The sequence below is a fragment of the Ornithorhynchus anatinus genome, chromosome 8 (genome assembly GCF_004115215.2).
Source record: "Ornithorhynchus anatinus isolate Pmale09 chromosome 8, mOrnAna1.pri.v4, whole genome shotgun sequence".
Classification (NCBI taxonomy): domain Eukaryota; kingdom Metazoa; phylum Chordata; class Mammalia; order Monotremata; family Ornithorhynchidae; genus Ornithorhynchus; species Ornithorhynchus anatinus.
The window spans coordinates 59,450,133-59,469,971 of record NC_041735.1 but is presented as its reverse complement, the minus strand read 5'-3'; positions in this window follow the sequence as shown (position 1 = coordinate 59,469,971).

Genomic DNA, 19,839 nt, shown 5'->3' with positions numbered 1-19,839 from the left:
TGCAGAGCACTGTACTAAGTGCTGGGACAGAATATACAGGTGGGAGAAGGACCTGGAAACAAACACGTCACGAATGATGAAATATTAAATACAACACAAATACACAGAATAAAAACAAAATTAGTAGGATGCTCTCTCTGGCTGAAGGAGCAGAATTTCTGACTTCTTGGGACTCAGAGTTCAGGACACCTCCAGAACCACCAGTCTTCCCTGGGTTTTGTGTAGGCCTCGTGCTGAGTGTGCCTGAGGGAGTAGACTTAATTAATGCAGTATTATTTTAATTTTTGTACTGGAGAGGAACAGGATGTCATAAATCTTCTAGATTGTAAGTTTGTCCTTTAGACTGTAAACTTGACCTCTAGTCTATTAGCTCCTTATGGCAGGGAATGTATCTGTTATATGGTTGTGTTATACTCTGCCAAGCTCTTAGTACAGTACTCTGCACACAGTAAGCACTCAATAAATACTACTGATTGTTATTAAGCAACAGAAAATTGGCAGTTCAGTGTACTGAAGAAACAGTTGGACTACATTAAACTTCAAAATGAAAAAAAGGAGATTGGTGCCAAAATTATTTTTTGTTTCTACTGCAAAGGTCAACAGGTAACACAGGAAGCACAAAAGTGATTTTGCAATGAACTGCAAATATTTCATGTGTTTAGAAATGAAAGTTGTAACCTAATCATTCTGGAATGGTCAGACACAGTTGTTATCCCACATAGGGTTCATGGTCTAAAGATTTACAAAGAAAGGTAGTAAATTTTCTCTTTTCATTACTAGCATTGAAAAATGAAAAAAAGTATCCTCCCTAAAATCCTGCAAGTTGTTTTTAGCTAATTAAGATATTAATTAGTAAAAGTGCAGTTCTCTTAAAAGATGAAGGTGGGGCTGCTTCTCGCCAGCAGTGCCAGCAATATTCTGCCACACACATCAGAACCAATTTGGGTTATTCTTCCCTGTTCGACTCCACCCACTCGCTCTCCTGGGAGGCACTTTATGGTTGTGTCGTAGAGGAGGGAAGAAGGGACTGCTGTACTAAGGGGCACTTTGTCCCCACCACCCCGCCGAAAGATCTATACCTTCTTTTCCCAAGCCAGACCTTCACAGAGCATTTTTGCCCTGTGACCAAAGTGGAAATGTGCCTCCGTCTCCTGCTTAACCACCATGTTTAAGACTATGTCGACCTCCTATCTGGGTTCTGTATCTCGATAATCTGTATCGAGGGGGTTCTGTATCTTGGTTCTGTCTTTGATTTCCTCCAGTGGTCTCACCTCCCTCCATCCCTCACCCCTCATATGCTTAGAAAAGAACAAGGATAAAATGAGTAGAATGGTCCACATAAATACCACAATTATTAAGTTAGGAGGTATGTAGCAGAGCAGGATTTCTAGAAAAATCCATCGAGTTTTGACTTTGTGAAATATCAGGGCAGCTGAAGTTGCAGGTTGGTCCCTGCTGAGCCAAACCAGAATCCATGGGAGAAACCAAACTCTGTGGGAGACCAGGAGGACCAATGTACAGTCTTTCCCTTCCCCTTGTGCCCGTGCTTCCCTGTGAACTTGATGGTTGATCCATCCACCCAGAGGAAGGATTATAATGACCTGTTATTGTTCTTCGGGAGGTGGTGTGGCCAATAAAAACATAGGCTATGAAATCATTGCCAATGATTCTACTGAGATGGAATGTGGGGTATTGAGGCTGGGGCTATCCTGTCAACACCAAGTCACAAGTTCAGGCAGTTATCCAGATAATCTGGTGAATGCAACAACCACTACAGAAAAAGAAAACACCTGGGGTCTCAATTATCCAGTTTGGCTATCAACCCAAAGGAGTCCTGATTTTTATGCATCCATTTCTCTCATAACACAGGTGTATTAAAATGAGCATCAGTCAGTCATTTGTATTTATTGAGAGCTTACTGTGTGCAGAGCACTATACTAAGTGCTTGGGAGAATACAATATAACAAAATAATGGACAAATTCCCACTCGATTCAAACTCCTACTGAGGAAAACTGACATTGTAATATGTGATGTCATGATCCTACAGTGGGCTGATTCTATCAGGCTCCCACTGTCAGATGAACATTCCCTAATTCCCTGTCAACATTGTAGCCCACACACACAGGGAAAACACGGGGATGCAGCATGGCCTAGTGGATGGGGCACAGGCCTGGGAGTTAGAAGGAACTGGGTTCTAATCCCGGTTCCACCACTTGTCTGCTGTGTGACCTTGTGCTAGTCACTTAACTTCTCTATATCTCAGATACCCTGTCTGTAAAATGGGGATTAAGACTGTGATCCCCATGTGGGACAGGGACTGTGTCCGACCTGATTAACTTGTATCTACGGCAGTGCTTAGAACAGTGCTTGACAGATAGTAAGTGCTTAACAAATACTATTGTTATTATTATGAGTTATGGCAGAATTGTGTGCATTTAAATAGGCCCATTTTAAGTGAAGGGGATTTTTAAGTCCAAGTTTTTTTTAAATTTCTGTATTTCAAATTGTAAGCCAGTAGTAGGCCCTCCCTGTCAGGGTCTCCATCATGCTAGCTCCCTCATCCAGTTTCATCAGATCTCCATCAGAGAGGACCTTATGTGGTGGTAGCCAGTGTGATCCAAGGAGTTGTAATGCCTCCTTTTCCAAACCAGGAACAGCTGCTCAGCCTGAGAGAAACTTGCAAATTAAGAAATCAATACAGTATTTATTGAGTACTTACTCTGCACGGAGTACTTTGTTAAGCACCTGGGAGAGTACAATAGAATTAGTAGATGTGATATCTGCTCTCAAGGAGCCTACAATATTGGGGGTGGGAGACAGAAATTAAAATAAATAACAAGTAATAGGAGGCAATAGAGTTTCAAGATTTAAAGATATCCTACTCCCTCTCCCTTCTGTGACACCCACGCACTTGGGACTGTATCCTTTAAGCACTTGATATTCACCCCACCATCAGCCCCGAAGAACATATGCACATATCTGTAAATGAGTTTAATGACTGATTTGCCCTCTCGACTATAAGCACTTTTTTATGGCATTTAAGTGCTTACTATACACCTTACTATATACTACATACTTATTATCTACTGTATATACATATTACTATATACAGGTACTGTACTAAGCACTGGGGTAGACACAAGATAATCAGGTTGGTCACAGTCTATGTCCAATGTGGGGCTCACAGTATTAATCCGCATTTTACGGATGAGGTAACTGAGACAGAGAGAAGTTAAGTGAATTGCTCAAAGTCACAGAGCTGACAAGGGGTGGAACCAGGATTAGAATCCAGCTCCTCCTGACTTCCAGTCTTGTGATCTATCCACTAGGCGATTGTTGCTTCTCTGAGGAAGATTTATGAGCGGGAATTTGTTTACCAACTCTGTTGTATTGTGCCCTCCCAAGCACTTAGTACAGTGTTTTCTGCTCCCAGTAAGCACTTAAAAAAATACTATTGATTAATTGATAAGTGCTACAGGTGGGGGGAAGGTGCAGTGCCTAAGAAATGCTGTTAGCAGTTCTAATTAAACATGTGCCAAACAGTACATTGAAAGGCAGCACATTTACGTGGGTTAAGCTAACAAATCTAATGGCATAGAATATCACAACTCTTTCCATTTTTTCTAATCATTTCTCTAATATTAAATTAGAAAGAATCTTATCAGTTCACATGGAAAAGTGGACTTTTAGGTGGTATGTACATAGGCAGAGAGCCAAGAGGAATTGAGCAAATATCTGAATAATTCAATCAAAGTAGACAGCTAATGTGAATAATTCATTTCCCTCATTAGCAAGTTTCTTTATTTCTGAATTATCCACACAATTCTCTCAATGATCAATTCCATTTTGCTTATAAAGACACAGCCCCTCTTCCAAATTTCCACTTTCCCATTTGCACCCCCAAAGTCTTTTATGATGTGAACACCTACTCTCATCATCATCTTCAATTAACATTCATTGAATTAACAGAGGTCTTTAGCTGTGTACCGTAATGAATTCTCGTGTCTGTACACAATGAATTATCAACAAATGTATTTGCATGCCCTATTGAGTAAACGTTGGATTATTTTTTCTGCATAAATAAATGGCATTTCTCTGGTTAAATGTAGAAACATGGACATATGAACATTTGTGCAAATAATTTGATTCATTTTCATAAAATGTTGGTTTTAAGTTAAGGGCGTTTAGCATATGTATGATCTTTTTATATTAGGCGTTTTGCTCATTTTCTTTCATTTCTACTGGTAATGAGGGTATTTTACGGGTGCAGCTCACTGCAACTGCTCCTCCAGAATTTTATGTGAATATAAAATAATAGGTTACAGTATGGTTTGCATCAAGATACAAGTGTTTATAGCTCATATATTTAAAGGCAACATAAATATGGCCTGATCTGCTGAAACCATATCAAATAAGGCAAAGGTTAAAAAGAACTAAAAAAAACTAATAAAAATCATGAAATTCAAAACTGAGAATGAAATTCAGTATTTCTGTGATTGGTCTTCCGTTATACTTTATATGTGCACAGAAAAATGAAATGGAAAACCCAGTGATCCTTAAGAATGAATAAACAAACACTTTTATGATTGTTCAGTTTTGCCTCAAAAGATAAAAAGGCCAAAATGACAGGGGTTAACTCCTATTTTTGAGTAAAAATACAAAAAAGAGAGGGATTTTTGTTGGCAGGGTAGAAATGTGGAATAAGGGTCAAGAGTGACAAGTGGGCTTGAAGAGCAGATGGGTCAGAAGGACTTTTCAACTCCACTGGCAACTCTTTTCCATTCTAATAACAATGATTTATTAAGTATTCACTATTCACCAAGTGCTGGGTTAGAAGAAAATCAGATTGGACCCGATCCCTGTCCCCTGAAGTGCTCACAAGCTAAGGAGGGGCAAAAGCAGATGTCCTTATTTTAAAGAGGAAGAAACTGAAAGCCATCTAAGTTCAGTGTCTTCCCAAGTTCCCACAGCAGGCCAGAGTAGGTCTAGAAGATTCCTGGTCCCATATTTTTGCAATCAGGCTGCTCTGATTGCAGACTCTGTCAGAATCTTGTCAGAGAACTGGGATGATTGGCACCGGGAGCTCAGCCCAAAAATCTGTGCCTTTTTTGTTCATTCATTTGATCATATTTGTTGAGCGCTTACTGTGTGCAGAGCACTGTACTAAGCACTTGGAAAGTACAATTCTGCAACAAAGAGAGACAATCCCTGCCCACAATGGGCTCACAATCTTAATTTAATCCCTTTTTTACAGATGAGGGAACCGAGGCACAGAAAAGTTAAGTGACTTGTCCAGGATCACACAGGAGATAAGTGGCGGAGCCGGGATTAGAACCCATGACCTTCTGACTCCTAGATCCCTGCTCTATCCACTAGGCCATGCTCCTTCTCAAATATATTTTAAATATATTGTACTCTCTCAAGCACTTAGTACAGGGCTCTGCACAGAGAGGGTACTTAATCATAAGCATCATCATCAGTGGTAACTATTGAGCCCTTACTATGTGCATTGTACTAAATGCTTGGAAGAATACAGTACAACAAAATTGGCAGATATGTTCCCCGTTCATAAAGTGCTTACTGATGAATTAACCCTCTTGGTTAGAAGTGGCTATTAATTGACTAATTGTATTGTTGTTAAATTGTCTCCCCCTTTTGAAATTAACAGTCAGCCATTCGTATTTATTCAGCTCTTACTGTGTGCAGAGCACTGTACTAAGCACTTGGTAGAGTACAATAGAACAGAGTTGGTAGATGCGTTCCCTGCCCTCAACAAGCTTGTTTGCTTGTGGTTGGATGGGAGAGCACCAGACAATCAAAACTAGGACTGCGGTTGCCAAGGCAATTGCTGGTGCTCTCATGAAGCAGAGACTGCAGTTGGGACACATTTTCTGAGGAAGAAATAAAGAGACTAATCAACTGTGATGGGTGGCCTGGCCTGGTGAGAGAGGGTAGGAGATGGGAGGACTTCAACTTTATTAAGAAGATTACTTGTGAAATACCATTTGTACCGCCCTCCCTGGGGCAGGAGGTAAATCTCTTCAGGCCAATCTAATTGACCAGTGCCAACTGGAAGGAGTAGGGAGTAAAGTCCCAGAAGGAAGATGATAATAATAATAATATAGTAATTAGGGTATTTGTTAAGTGCTTACTTGCGCTGTGTGCCAAGCACTGTTCTAAGCGCTGAAATAGATAGAAGGTAATCAGGTTGGGGCTCACAGTCTTAATCCCCATTTTGTAGATGAGGTAACTGAGGCACAGAGAAATTAAGTGATTTGCCCAAGGTCACATAGCAGACAAGTGGCAGAGCCGGGATTAGAACCCACGTCCTCTGACTGCCAAGCCCGTGCTCTTGCCACTAAGGCCATGCATCTCCAGTCCATCAGAGGGCACCAAATTATTTGAACAAATAATAAATGTGATGTCCAGTAGTCATGTGAGTTGAAAGTATCCTAGCTACTAGAGCCATCAAGCCCATTAGATTGTAAGCTCCTGGAGGGCAGGTATCAAGTCTACCAATTGTATTGTTCTCTCCCTAACACTTAGTACAGTGTTCTGCCCACAGTAAGCATTCAGTAAATTCCCCTGATTGCTCGATTGATTAAAGCCGAGAGCTGGGTTACAACACAGAGGAGCTCATATGTTTACTCTATGGGCCGGGTTTTATTCTGGATTTGTGTGCATTCTGGGTTGTGAATAATTATCCTCTTTTACTGTATCAGAATTAGGAGTTGCTTATTAAGATCTTTAAAGCCCCTTAAATATAAAATGTACCTGAGGAAGTTATTTCCTTTGATGACATATTCAGTGATTTGTTCTGAACCACATCTGTGACAGATTTATACTCTGTATTGTATATTTATCCTTCTCCCAGCCCCCTCTATTTGTGAATCTGTATTGTCTGTCTCCCACAAGCTCCATGAGGGCAGGAAGTTTCTGGAGTGATTTCCTAAGCCTTTGGTATAGTGCACTGCACTCGACAGGCAATAAATACCACTGATTATTTCTCCTCCTATCAAAGTGTGTATTAACTATGTGACAGGATCAAATGATGTGGTTGGAAAATGCTTTTTAAAGTGATAAGTGAGAATTACTCATCAAAATCATTCTTCACGTTAAATATCAGTTTCTCATGTTTTGGTGATATAAACACAATGTCCACTCCCCCATTTTTTTCTCTATGCCCCACATATAAATATCCTCTTAATTATGGGAAAGTCCTTGCTGCAAAGAAAATATGAGTCACCCAGTAAAAAACAAAATTGCAGATAAGTTATTTTCTTTCAAATGCTCAACTTTCAAATATTTTAGCTATGACTTAGCAGGATAAAATATCCCCCTTTTAATAAGCATTTGGGGACTTGTCTCCCTTTTCTAAGCATGGGAAAAAATGTTTCTCCCCTCTTCCTCCAGTATGAGCATAATTTGGGAGAATCAATCCCCTCAGCTGAAGAGTTAGACAAGCAGGGTGAATCCATGGCTTGGAGGACCTGTCCTGCAGAATCATAGCAGCCGACTAAAGGTAGGAGCCAAAACTAAAGTACTTGCTTATTTTTCAGTTTTAACTGTATCCTTGATGTAACCTCCACCTCCCCTCCCCATCGAAGATCGACTGCTTACTTGTCCCACTTCTCAAGGACTGTCCTGGAATTTTCTCCCAGTCTCTTGAGAAATTTGGCTCCTTTTTCCATTTATGTAAATCTGAGTTCAATCAAAGGCCTTGCTTGGGCTGCAGCCCCCAGTCAGAGAATTTGTTTGAACGGCCATAGCCACCACCTGCCCTCTTCCTCAACTTGTGATCCCCACCTTCCAGGACTGCATATTCAGTGGGTTGGATTGGAATGGGATGTCGGGGAGAGCCGGCTGAAGAAGAGGTGGGTAGTTCCCCCTCCTCTTCTGCCTCAGACCTTTTCTTTCTCCCCTCTATACCTCATCCTGCACCACCATCTACTCCTCCTGGGTCTCACTCCGATTATACCACCCTATCCCCTGGAGGGTGAGAACTTCAACCCCAGAATTGGTCGAGACGTGGCTAGGGTCACAGCAGTGTTGTTGGCCACTCAAGAAAGTCCTTGATGGAAAAATAATCAGTTACAAGAAGAGATAGAGAATGATGGGGTGGGGTTAGTAGACTGAGGAGATGGGGGCAAGGCCTCGTTGTGGGGAGGGAAGACAGGAAAATCAGGAGAACCAAAGTGGGCTGGAAGAGGCGGGGGCTGGCACAGGAGGGGACAGGGTCACTTCCCTGGTAAATTCTCTAAGACAGAATTGGCATTCACTTGGGGAGGAAGTGATTTTCATCACCTGACATGGATCGCTTGATTCTAGTCCATTACCTTTTGACTTTTCCCCAACCTGAGTCCTAGAGTTAAGAATTTTGCAGTCTAAAATTCTGGGCCCAGCGGAGTGAGTTACTAGTTAAAAATTTCATTGAACATGTGTATGACCCGATGTAAAAAGAGGTAATTAAGGGGAGGGTGGGTGAGCTGCTGGTAGGTTATGAGAAACATAGCCCCAAAGAGGAACTTTTTAGAGACTTGGATGATTTCAGTAAAAAGGAACCAAAACTGGTACAGGTAGAATGAAAGGATAATGAGCAATCATGGTTGCAAGTTTCCATTTTCCCCATTAAATATGTATTCTTAATCTAAGCATGGGAACAGAAGAGTTTATAAACAAGGACACAATAGGGAGGACATTTATTGATAGCATCATCATTTCTTGCTTAGTTTTCACAAGGAAATTATAAAATAGTACTGGAAATTATTGTTAGTCACACTTCAGATTTTTTTTGAGCCAAGAAGAAAATTTTCCTTCCATTAATGCTTAATCTTATCAGTTTCTTTTGACTTTACTTATTTTAAAAGTAAAATTCATTTCGGATTCAAAAATAAGATGACACCTTGAAACCATAAACCAGTAGATAATTTTTCTGGGATGATGGACTGTAAACTAACTGTGGACTGGAAGATCACTAGGGGCAGGGAATGTGTCTACCAACTCTGTTATACTGAACTTTCCCACGCACTTAGTAGAGTGTCTGCATGCAGTAAGAGCTCAATAAATGAGGTTGGTTGAATGTTATATAATTATCTTTCATCTTTGAAGAAGACACCACTGCGACATTACTGATTTATATGAAACACATTTAATCCATTTTAGATATTCATTACATTTTGGAATTATAAGACTAAGCCAGATCAGCCTAGCAGAAGGTACATAGAGCTTAGAAGAGTGCTTGTCACATAGTAAGCACTTAAATACCATCATCATAGAATAAAAAAGTTTAATTGTGAACACCCATTTGGGAAATCCTAAATTTCTGGCAAAGTAAAACAAATTATCCATTTGGATTAGTCTTGCCTCTTCACAGTTAGGTTGCTCACTGCAGATTGAAACTTTCACAAATTTATTTGCTAAATTCCCAGTAGATTAGGAATTGGGAATTTAAATTTGGGGTTAAAGTCTGTTTATCGCTTGATTTATCATCTTGGATATTTCACTTCAACTTCTCTATGCCTCAATTTGTTTGCTGTCCAAGAATAGACAGTAAAATTCACCTATCTCGTGGGTTTGCTCTAAGCATCTATTAAGATGACTGTACTTAGCATATGAGTGCTATACAAATGTTAGTTTTGTACTTTTCCTCATTAACTATCCATTATGGTTAATTATATACTCTCATAAATGTATAATAGATGAAATTAAGATGGAGAAAGAATCACATTCTGTGCCAAGGATTTAAAGGTCTTGGTCCAGCAAAACAAATGTTTCTAATTATAAATGTCATCGGACATTTTTATGAAGCAAAATAAAAAGCCTAAAGTTGGTCAAGGAATATGGAGAATGCACTTGGACACACTTCATGGATTATGGATACAATATAATCGACTATTGCAACTAGAACCCAAGGGATCTGAATTTAAGTTTCAGCCAGTCCAGTTGTTTGTTGTTGTCTTATGCTGTTGAAACTTTTTCATCCCCAAATTTCAGGTGATGGTGGAGCTAAGATTCTAGCCTTAACGGCAGCCACGATGACTTCCTCTTCCACATTTGGACATCTGGGATTTCTCAGCTTCACCGGAAAGCGGTACTGAATTGGGGCAAGGTTGAAAGGCCAAGATTTTAGGCAGCCTCTGCTGTCACTCTTCCTCCGCTCCATTCTGTACTGCTTTTGGATGAAGCAGAGAAGATGACTTCAGGATTGTGCGTAGGTAGGTACAAGGGAGTGGCTGAACTAGGCTTTCTCCACCTGTCGAAAGCAGCATGTGGGCAGGAGAGATAGGGATTCTTAAATCCACCAAGATCTCTGCACTTTATATCTGACCCCACCGATGTTACCTCATGATGGAGATTCCTGCTGAAGTGTGTGAGGGGCTAGAGAGGCAGGGTGGGGAGGGGATTGAATGCCCTTCCACAAGTGGATATTCATTCATTCATTCAATAGTATTTATTGAGCGCTTACTATGTGCAGAGCACTGTACTAAGCGCTTGGAATGCACAATTCGGCCACAGATAGAGACAATCCCTGCCCAATGACGGGCTCACAGTCTAATCGGGGGATAATTGGTTTTCAGGCTCTGGGTTACATCAGAAATCAGTGGATGACATAACTCTGGATTTCATGCATTGTTGTTGTTGTTCAAAACTGAGGGTAAATATATGGAATTTATAAATTCCTAGAATATAGACTTAGATCTACATAAAGAGTTATTTATAAAGTAATACTAGGGCATTTGAATCCTAGAGAGAAGCCACTCAGAAAAGGAAGTGCTCAATGACAAAATAGTAAAAGTCACTAAGAAAATATACTCATAGTTTTCTTTTCATTCATCTTCTTACTCTGTTATAGCCTCATCGGGTCTGCAACAATAAAAACATGAAATCATAGGAACAAAAAACAAATACAAACTGGATACTTATGAAAACAGATTGCTTATGGACAATTAACTGATTAACTAGGGCTACGGGACAAAGCATGCATTTAAAATACCATTTTCCTATAGAAAACTCACAGGTCAAACCTGATGTTAGCACCAAAATGATGTTAGCAAAAAAAAAAAGTGCTATGCTGATTAGGTCAATTTTTTGAAACCATGTTCTACTAATTCTAACTCTGAGTTCTGCCCCAGCCCTTACAAAATTGAGTCTACCCCTCACTGAACTGGTCTCACCATCCACCACTGTTTCCTGATCACTTCCTTCCTTTGCATACCCATAAATGTTTTTTTTTAATTCAAGCTCTTGCACTTTCTATAAGTAGGTTCATGCACAAAGTGTGCTTGTTTTCCCCGATTAGACTAAAGTCTCCATGAGAGCGGAGACCTTGATTACTTTTTCTGAAGTTTCCATTAGCCCCTTGAACAGGGGTTACCTAAAGTAAGGAGAAAATGCTGTTGAAGATGATGATAAAAATAGTTAGAAGCCAGGAGATGCTAATATGCCAGGCAGCAGATGATGATTGGAAAGATGCCATTTAACCAGGAAGTACACACAAAAGTGCAATCTCATGGAAACATAAGCAATCTGCACAACTTTAGCCTAACACTTTCTAGCTTTTTGGGGGTGATTTCTCACACACACACACACACACACACACATATGAGATTCCCCTTGCCAAAGAGTCAGGCATCATTGTCTGTGAGATTTTTGCAATCTATTGTTAGCTGTGCCTTGTGCTGACATGGCTATTGCATAATAAGTGAACTGTGCTACTTCAGAGTGTGCACTTTTAAAGGGTCAGAATTATGACACCTACTTTGTGTGGCAACTAAATATGCTGTTAGCACTTTTGAGTGAAAATTAAAATACAGGAGTACTACTTTTAACTGAAGTAACAATGTCAGAGATAGCACAGGTGAGAGTGCTATTATTCTAAAGCTGGTCGAAACTTGGGCAAATCATTGAATTTTTCCCATAAGTCCTTCATCAGTAAGTTGACAACACCTACCATAGTAAGTCTTTGACCTCTCTCAAATACAGTAGATCAAAACCCCACAAATATTCAAAATTCTGAATCCAGTATAACTGCAGTATATGCTTTATGCTTTGCCTCCTGTGCAATATAGAAATGCTTATCCAACATTTTGAATAGGACTTTGTATGTACAGATTGCAAAAATGACATCAAAATCTGTACTGGATGCTCAAAATACATTCAAGGCTACTGTGTGCTGTGCTCAGACCCCAATCTTTTACTTTATGATGAAAAATCTGAAAAAGATCCAGAATTTACCCATTAATTTATCCTCAGGAGTGGAGATTTGGGCTTTCTGAAATGATTGGAAAACTGCCTTGTTTCTCCAGAGCTACAACCTATTTTAAAAATTTAAAGAGGCCTAAATTATAATAATTGTGGTATTTGTTAAGCACTTAGATTCCAGGCACTGTAAGCGCTGGGGTGGATTCGAGCCATTCACGTTGGACACAGTCCCTGTCCGACACGGGGCTCATAGTCGTAATCCCCATTTTCCAGATGAGGTAGCTGAGGCACAGAGCAGTTGGGTGACTTGCCCAAGGTCACCTAGCAGGCAGGTGATGGGGTTAGGATTGGAAACTAGGTCCTCTGACTGCCAGGCCATTGCTCTATCCCCTAGGTTACACTGCTGCTTATTCCTGTTGACATATATTTGCTTTATGGCTACAATTTTATATTTCTACAATTTAAATCACCCTCTCAGGATCGTACCTGGAGAGTTTCCAGTACTCTACCAGTCTCAACTATGGGAGGGAGAGTCAAATAGAGGCATACCCATTTCATTCCTAGCTTGGCCTAGATGGCAATCTGCCACGCCATGGGAGAGAGTCGAGGACGGAGACTCAAGTTTACTCTGCCGAAGGAAGCAATGGTAAACCACTTCTGTATTTTTATCAAGAAAACTCTATGGATCCACTCCCAGAACAACTGTAGGTGGAGGTGGGGCCTTCTGGGAGGGATGTGTCCACAGTGTCGCTAGATGTCAGAGATGATTCGACAGCTAAGACAAGACCAGACAATTTAAATATCCTAGGATGTGTCCCGATGGCATGGCTTAGGATGAAAACTGAAAGCTAAGTAAAAATCAAGTGACTTTGACGTGAATCTTTGGTGCAGCCTCAGGCTCCATCAAACAATGGCATGTATTGAGTGTTTACTCTATGCTGAGGAAAGCCCCAGAAATTAAAATAGGAGACTTGCTAAACAACTCCTTGGAGCTCCTGATACCAGGTTGGCTTCTGAACCCAAATCAGGGTAGTTTATCAAGGGATGATGTGAACTTTTAATAATAGTAACTGTGGTATTGGTTAAGCCCACAAAACGTGCCGAACGCTGGCTTAAATATAGTTGATCTGATTGAACACAGTTCCTGTCCCGAGACGGGCTCGCAGTCTGAGCGGAAGAGAGAACAGATAATTAATCCCCATTTTACAGAAGAGCAAACGGAGGCAAGGGGAAGCGAGGTGATTTAGCCGAGGTCTTCCAGCAGCCAAGTGAGTCAGGCTTAGAACCCAGGTCTGATTCTTGGGCCTGTATTTAAGTTGATGATAATGTGATGATGATGATGATGATGATGATGATGATGAGAAGCAGCATGGCTCAGTGGAAAGAGCCCGGGCTTGGGAGCCAGAGGTCATGGGTTCTAATCCTGCCTCCGCCACTTGTCAGCTGTGTGACTTTGGGCAAGTCACTTAACTTCTCTGGGCCTCAGTTCTCTCATCTGTGAAATGGGGATTAAGACTGTGAACTCCATGTGGGACAATATGACTACCTTGTATCCCCCCAGCGGTTAGAACAGTGCTTGGCACATAGTAAGGGCTTAACAAATCCCATCATCATTAAGAATGGCATGAGGCATTGGAATGGCCAACGGGTCTGACGGATATGCTGGAGGTATTCCTGGCAATCGAAGCCCCTCATGTTCTTCTCAAGGACTTGATTTTCCTCCGTTCATTCACCCCGACAGCATTTATGTGCAGATCCGTAATTTATTTATTTGTATTGATGTGTCTCCCCCTCTAGACTGTAAGCTCGCTGTGGGAAGGGAGCGCATATTTACTGTCACATTGCACTCTCCCAAGCACTTAGTACCGTGCGCTGCACACAGTTAAGCGCTCAATAAATACCACTGCTCGAGGTGGTGTGGACAAACTTATGAGAAGCAGCATGGCTCAGTGGGAAGAGCATGGGCTGAGTCAAAGGTCATGGGTTCTAATCCCAGGTCCGCTACCTGTCAGCTGTGTGACTTTGGGCAAGTCACTTCACTCCTCTGGGCCTCAGTGACCTTATCTGGAAAATGGGGATGAAGATTGTGAGCCCCACGAGGGACAACCTGATTACCCTGTATCTTCCCCAGCGCTTAGAAAAGCACTTGGCACATAGTGAGCGCTTAAATACCAGCATTATTATTATTATTAATGGGGTAGAGGCACCATGTTGGTCAGTGACACTAGCCCCGTTGTGGTCCGCCGGTCTGAGATGCCACCACTTCCCCTCAAAACCCCCTGCCTAAGCCTCTCTTCTTCCTGAAGCCACTTATGAGGCTTCTTGAACATGAGGGACTTCTTAGCGTGGCTCAGTGGAAAGAGCCCGGGCTTGGGAGTCAGAGGTCATGGGTTCGAATCCCAGCTCTGCCACTTGTCAGCTGAGTGTAGGCAAGTCACTTCACTTCTCGGTGCCTCAGTTACCTCATCTGGAAATTGGGGATTAAGACTGTGAGCCTCAGGTGGGACAACCCGATGACCCTGTATCTCCCCCAGCACTTAGAACCGTGCTCTGGACATAGTAAGCGCTTAACAAATACCAACATTATTATTCTTACTCTCTCAAGTGCTTAGGACAATGCTTGGCAAACAGTAAGCACTCAAAAAATTGGATCAATTGATTGAATGTGGCTTGGCGGTCTTCTTTTGAGGAGACCCTTTCTCCTCCTTCGGGTGAGCCAGCCCTGCTCCCTCACATGAGGAGGAGGAGGCGACATGGGCCCGCTTTTCCCCCCCTTCCCCTCTGCTCCTCTCCCTTCCGCTCAGCACTGTGCTCCTCCACTCATTGGTATATATTTTTATTACCCTATTTATTTTGTTAATGAGACGTACATCCCCTAGATTCTATCTGTTGTTTAATGAGATGTCCCTCCCCTTGATTCTATTTATTGCTATTGTTTTAATGAGATGTACATCCCCTTGATTCTATTTATTGCTATTGTTTTAATGAGATGTACATCCCCTTGATTCTATTTATTGCTATTGTTTTTGTCCATCTGTCTCCCCCCGATTAGACTGTAAGCCCATCAGTGGGCAGGGACTGTCTCTATCTGTTGCCGATTTGTACATTCCAAGTGCTTAGTACAGTGCTCTGCACATAGTAAGCGTTCAATAAATACTATTGAATGAATAGACTGTAAGCCCATCAATGGGCAGGAACCGTCTCTGTCTGGTACCGATTTGTCCATTCCAAGCGCTTAGTACAGTTCTCTGCACATAGTAAGCGCTCAATAAGTATTATTGAATGATTAGACTGTAAGCCCGTCGAAGGGCAGGGACTGTCTCTACCTGTTACCGATTTGTCCATTCCAAGCGCTTAGTACAGTGGTCTGCACATAGTAAGCGCTCAATAAATACTAGTGAAGGATTAGACTGTAAACCCCTCGAAGGGCAGGGACTGTCTCTATCTGTTCCCAATTTGTCCATTCCAAGCGCTTAGTACAGTGGTCTGCACATAGTAAGCGCTCAATAAATATTATTGAAGGATTAGACTGTAAGCCCGTCGAAGGGCAGGGACTGTCTCTATCTGTTCCCAATTTGTCCATTCCAAGCGCTTAGTACAGTGGTCTGCACATAGTAAGCGCTCAATAAATACTACTGAAGGATTAGACTGTAAGCCCGTCGAAGGGCAGGGACTGTCTCTATCTGTTCCCAATTTGTCCATTCCAAGCGCTTAGTACAGTGCTCTGCACATAGTAAGCGCTCAATAAATACTACTGAAGGATTAGACTGTAAGCCCGTCGAAGGGCAGGGGCTGGGCTGTCTCTATCTGTTCCCAATTTGTCCATTCCAAGCGCTTAGTACAGTGCTCTGCACAGAGTAAGCGCTCAATAAATACGAATGAATGAATGAATGAATGAATGAATGAATGAATGAATGAATGAATGAATGGGCGGGCCCCCGCGAGGGATAGGCCCAGCCCAACACCGCCCACCCCGCGCGCGCGCCCTCCCCGGCCCCAGGCGCCCAGCGCGCATGCGCACGCGCGCGCGGGCGGGATTGGGAGAGCGGGGGGAGGGAGGAGGAGGGGCCCAGCAGAAAGGCTTCAACGGCCGAGCGCCCCCCTCTTACGTCATCGGCGCCTCGACCAATGGGAGCCCAGCGAGGACAAAAAGGCGCCCAGGGCGGGAGGCGCCTGAGGGGAAGCATGGCGGCGGCGCCGCCTCCAACCCGCCCCCGCTCCCGCCCCCGCTCTGAGGCCCAAAGCCCTTACAAGGGTCCTTGGGAGGCTGGGGCCACATATCCTGAGGCAAAATGCACTCATTCAGTTGCGCTTATAGTCATGGTGGGATTTGTTAAGCGCTTACTTATGTGCAGAGCCCTGTTCATTCATTCCTTCATTCATTCGTATTTATTGAGCGCTTACTAGGCGCAGAGCCCTGTTCATTCATTCATTCATTCATTCATATTTTTTGAGCGCTTACTAGGTGCAGAGCCCTGTTCATTCATTCATATTTATTGAGCGCTTACTAGCTGCGGAGCACTGTTCATTCATTCATTCATTCGTATTTATTGAGCGCTTACTAGGTGCAGAGCCCTGTTCATTCATATTTATTGAGCGCTTACTAGGTGCGGAGCCCTGTTCATTCATTCATTCATATTTATTGAGTGCTTACTCTGTGCAGAGCACTGTTGATTCATTCATTCATATTTATTGAGTGCTTACTCTGTGCAGAGCACTGTTGATTCATTCATATTTATTGAGCGCTTACTCTGTGCAGAGCACTGTTCATTCATATTTATTGAGCGCTTACTAGGTGCAGAGTACTGTTCATTCATTCATTCATTCGTATTTATTGAATGCTTACTATGTGCAGAGCACTATTCATTCATTAGTATTTATTGAACGCTTATTATGTGCAGAACACTGTTCATTCATTCATTAATATTTATTGAGTGCTTACTATGCGCCGGCCACTGTTCCTTCCTTCCTTCCTTCCTTCCTTCCTTCCTTCCTTCCTTCCTTCCTTCCTTCCTTCCTTCCTTCCTTCCTTCCTTCCTTCCTTCCTTCCTTCCTTCCTTCCTTCCTTTTATTGAGCGCTTACTATGTGCAGAGCACTGTTCATTCATTCATTAGCATTTATTGAGCACTTACTATGTGCAGAGCACTGTTCATTCATTCATCCATTCATTAGTATTTATTGAACACTTACTATGTGCAGAACACTGTTCATTCATTCATTAGTATTTATTGAGCACTTACTATGTGCAGAGCACTGTTCATTCATTCATTCATTTGCATTTATTGAGTGCTTACTATGTGCAGAGCACTGTTCATTCATATTTATTGAGCACTTACTATGTACAGAGCACTGTTCATTCATTAGTATTTATTGAATGCTTACTAGGTGCAGAGCACTATTCATTCATTCATTAGTATTTATTGAGCACTTACTAGGTGCAGAGCACTGTTCATTCATTCATTCATTAGTATTTATTGAACGCTTACTATGTGCAGACACTGTTCTAAGTGCTGGGGGAGATACAGGGTAATAATAATGCTGGTATTTGTTAAGCGCTTACTATGTGCAGAGCACTGTTTTAAGCGCTGGGGGAGATACAGGGTAATAATAATAATGCTGATATTTATTAAGTGCTTACTATGTGCAGAGCACGGTTCTAAGCGCTGGGGGAGATGCAGGGTAACCAGGTTATCCCACGTGAGGCTCAGTCTTCATCCCCATTTTACAGAGGAGGGAACTGAGGCACAGAGAAGTGAAGTGACTTGCCCACAGTCACACAGCTAAGTGCTTACTATGTGCAGAGCACTGTTCTAAGCGCTGGGGGAGATACAGGGTAGTAATAATAATGTTGGCATTTGTTAAGGGCTTACTATGTGCAGAGCACTGTTCTAATTCATTCATTCAATAGTATTTATTGAGCGCTTACTATGTGCAGAGCACTGTACTAAGCGCTTGGAATGAACAAGTCGGCAACAGATAGAGACAGTCCCTGCCGTTTGACGGGCGATAGAGGGCAATCAGATTATCCCATGTGAGGCTCACTGTCTTCATCCCCATTTTCCAGACGAGGTCACTGAGGCCCAGAGAAGTAAAGTGACTTGCCCACAGTCACCCAGCTGACAAGTAGCAGAGCCGGGATTCGAACCCATGACTTCTGACTCCCAAGCTCCGCTCTTTCCACTGAGCCATGCTGCTATCGAGCACTCACTAAGTGCGGAGCGCTGCACTAAGCGCTTGGAATGTACAATTTGGCAACAGATAGGGACCGTCCCTTGCCCAACAGAAGCAGCATGGCTCGGTGGGAAGTGTCAGTCAGGGTTGGGAGTCAGAGGTCATGGGTTTGAATCCCAGCTCTGTCACTTGTCAGCTGTGTGACCTTGGGCAAGTCACTTAACTTCTCTGTTCCTCCGTTACCTCATCTGTAAAGTGGAGATGAAGACTGTGAGCCTCATGTGGGACAACCTGATTACCCTGAATTCACCCCAGTGCTTAGAATAGTGCTCCATTCATTCATTCATTCAATAGTATTTATTGAGCGCTTACTATGTGCAGAGCACTGTACTAAGCGCTTGGGATGAACAAGTCGGCAACAGATAGAGACAGTCCCTGCCGTTTGACGGGCTTACAGTCTAATCGGGGGAGACGGACAGACGAGAACAATGGCGATAAACAGAGTCAAGGGGAAGAACATCTTGTAAAAACAATGGCAACTAAATAGAATCGAGGCGATGTACAATTCATTAACAAAATAAATAGGGTAACGAAAATATATACAGTTGAGCGGACGAGTACAGTGCTGTGGGGATGGGAAGGGAGAGGTGGAGGAGCAGAGGGAAAAAGGGGAAAATGAGGCTTTAGCTGCGGAGAGGTAAAGGGGGGATGGCAGAGGGAGTAGAGGGGGAAGAGGAGCTCAGTCTGGGAAGGCCTCTTGGAGGAGGTGATTTTTAAGTAAGGTTTTGAAGAGGGAAAGAGAATCAGTTTGGCGGAGGTGAGGAGGGAGGGCGTTCCAGGACCGCGGGAGGACGTGACCCGGGGGTCGACGGCGGGATAGGCGAGACCGAGGGACGGCGAGGAGGTGGGCGGCGGAGGAGCGGAGCGTGCGGGGTGGGTGGTAGAAAGAGAGAAGGGAGAAGAGGTAGGAAGGGGCAAGGTGATGTAGCGCCTTGAAGCCTAGAGTGAGGAGTTTTTGTTTGGAGCGGAGGTCGATAGGCAACCACTGGAGTTGTTTAAGAAGGGGAGTGACATGCCCAGATCGTTTCTGCAGGAAGATGAGCCGGGCAGCGGAGTGAAGAATAGACCGGAGCGGGGCGAGAGAGGAGGAAGGGAGGTCAGAGAGAAGGCTGACACAGTAGTCTAGCCGGGATATAACGAGAGCCCGTAATAGTAAGGTAGCCGTTTGGGTGGAGAGGAAAGGGCGGATCTTGGCGATATTGTAGAGGTGAAACCGGCAGGTCTTGGTAACGGATAGGATGTGTGGGGTGAACGAGAGGGACGAGTCAAGGATGACACCGAGATTGCGGGCCTGCGGGACGGGAAGGATGGTCGTGCCATCCACGGTGATGGAGAAGTCTGGGAGCGGACCGGGCTTGGGAGGGAAGATGAGGAGCTCAGTCTCGCTCATGTTGAGTTTTAGGTG